This window comes from Mustela nigripes, chromosome 17 (genome assembly GCF_022355385.1).
Source record: "Mustela nigripes isolate SB6536 chromosome 17, MUSNIG.SB6536, whole genome shotgun sequence".
Taxonomy (NCBI): domain Eukaryota; kingdom Metazoa; phylum Chordata; class Mammalia; order Carnivora; family Mustelidae; genus Mustela; species Mustela nigripes.
This window is the reverse complement of record NC_081573.1, coordinates 23,170,176-23,172,481: the sequence shown is the minus strand read 5'-3', so window position 1 is coordinate 23,172,481 and position 2,306 is coordinate 23,170,176. Positions and strand designations below refer to the sequence as shown.

The following is a 2,306-nucleotide window of genomic DNA, read 5'->3' as shown; positions in this document are numbered from 1 at the left end:
GATGTCTCTGGTACAAAAAGGTGGTTTTTTAAAGCACAAGGACAGGACCTGTGGGCAGAAAGAGCTGCTGTCCCAGGTTGTGAGGGGTGGCAGGTTGTGTACCACGGGGGTGGGGGAAGTAAGGAAAAGGGAGGTTTCAACAGAACTTTCATATGCTAAGGAGGACCTACAAAGAGAATGTATACCAGAGGCCTTGCAGTTGCCAAGGTCCTTCTGCCCTCTTTAGCAAGCTATTGAGATAGTTGGGAGATTCCTAAGGAATGTCACAATATGTCCCACCCAGGAGTGGGGGTGGGGGGGGGTTGCAAGGTTGCTTTGTCCTCAGCCAGTCTTCTGTTCCCAAGTCGGGAGGGCCCCTATCTAGAAACTTCTCCAGTAACAAACTATAGAAATGATCCCTGAAAGTATAGTCTTGGGATGGACCCAATCTAATATGGCTGTTGTCCTTATGAGATAGGAAAACTGTAGGATTCCGTAAAAATCTGCTTTTTTTTTTTTAAGATTTTATTTATTTGACAGACAGAGATCACAATTAGGCAGAGAGGCAGGCAGAGAGAGAGGAGGAAGCAGGCTCCCCGCAGAGCAGAGAGCCTGATGCAGGGCTCGATCCCAGGACGCCAGGATCATGACCTGAGCCGAAGGCAGAGGCTTTAACCCACTCAGCCACCTGCTCCCTTTCCTGCTTGCGTTCTTGGTAGGATCTGCATACTCACCCTACTTTACACATGCTTTATAAGGCAAATAGCCTATGTCCTTCTTGTAAAGGACAAGAAATTAATGATTTTTCTAGAAGAGATAACATCTAAGGAAGAACCAGGTGAAGCCATCAAATGCATATCTGAACCACTGGCCCTAGATGTCTGGACACCCAGATGCCCTGCTCCATGGAAGAGCACTTGGGTCCTAGTCTTTGTTCTAACTAGTTTCTGGATGTCTGAGAGGACATGTACACCAGACCACAAACCTCAGTAAAAACCTTCAGACCTTGGACGAAGAAGAGACTCATGTTCCTTTCCTTTCCAAGACTCTCAGACACTCTGTCTGTACTGGCTTTCTCTTTAATAAACTTTGCTCTCTCTTCCTGCTGGCTTGCATTTGATTTCCGTCCTTTGCAAAGCAAAGGGCCCTCTTGGCTGGTCCTGGGGAACCCTTCCTAGGTCCCTGGACCCAGCCTGCTGGCATCACTTGTAAGAAGACAGTCATGTGAAGACACAGAGAGGCAGGGAGAGAGCCAAAGGAAGCTGGAGTCAGAGGTCAGAGTGATGCTATCATAAGTCAAGGAACACGAGGCTACCGGGAGCTGGGAGTGGAAAAGAAGGAGTATTGCTTGGCTAACACTTTGATTACAGACTTCTGACCTCAAGAATTGGTAGAGAACAAATTTCGGTTGTTTTAACCAATCTGCTTTGTGGCATTGTGTTACTGCAGCCTAGGCACACTCACACAGAAGCCCTCTGATGAGTTATGCCTGGGATGTGGGTATAGCAGGTGGGGGCAGGTGCACGGACTGTGCGAGCAGAGCTGGGAGCTGGTTATGTGCCTTAGGCCTCCTTCACATGCCCCACATTTTCCCCTGAGCACCTGCTCAGCAGCTCAAAGAAGCACCTGCAGATTGCAAAGAAATTTCCATCCCTGAGCCCCAGAAAGCTCTGTGAGAGCTGCCCTGGAAGCCAGATCTTTGCCCACCTCACTGTGTTAGTCCATGAGCCCTGGGATCCCCAACCCAGCTCAGTGTGGAGCCCTGGACTTGGAAGCTGCTATCCTCCTAAGGCCTACATTCCAACTGGGAGAATTAAAGCATGTCTAAGCAATTAGCATAAATCAAACAGATGTTCCTTCGGTGTGTTTGTGATTACTTTATAATTAACTAATGGGCTTTGTAGCAGCCACTTTTACGGGCATCTAATGGCTGCATAATGAAATCCCTACACTGTGGCTACACTGTCAGGAAGGGAGTACTGAGGAAATTTGAGGACGTGCTCTGTCATCTAGCAGCCAAGAAGCCACAGCAGCAGGACCTAGCCGAGGGCCTTGGCATCACCAGGTCTGCACAGGCACCCCACTCTCGGGCCTGGGAGGTGGAAGGGTTTTACCTCTCAAGAGGAGCAACATGGTGACCACTCACAGAGCGAAACATCCACGTTTTCTCATTTGTTCCTCCACAGCCTTGCAGGAGAGCCTGAGGCACAGGAACGTTAAAGGCACGAAGTGAAGAAGGGCACAGCTTCAGGTGCCTGAGCCAGCATCTGAAACCAGAGTTCTGCGGGCCAAAATGAATGTGGGTATAGCCATCTCTGGTCCGTCTT

The 2,306-nt window shown here is 49.3% G+C and overlaps 1 pseudogene; it reads right to left on the bottom strand.

Annotated features, from left to right (window-relative positions):
* Window positions 1-320: 320 nt before the first annotated feature.
* LOC132006256 (small nucleolar RNA U3) lies at window positions 321-414 on the bottom strand (annotated as a pseudogene).
* Window positions 415-2,306: the final 1,892 nt, after the last annotated feature.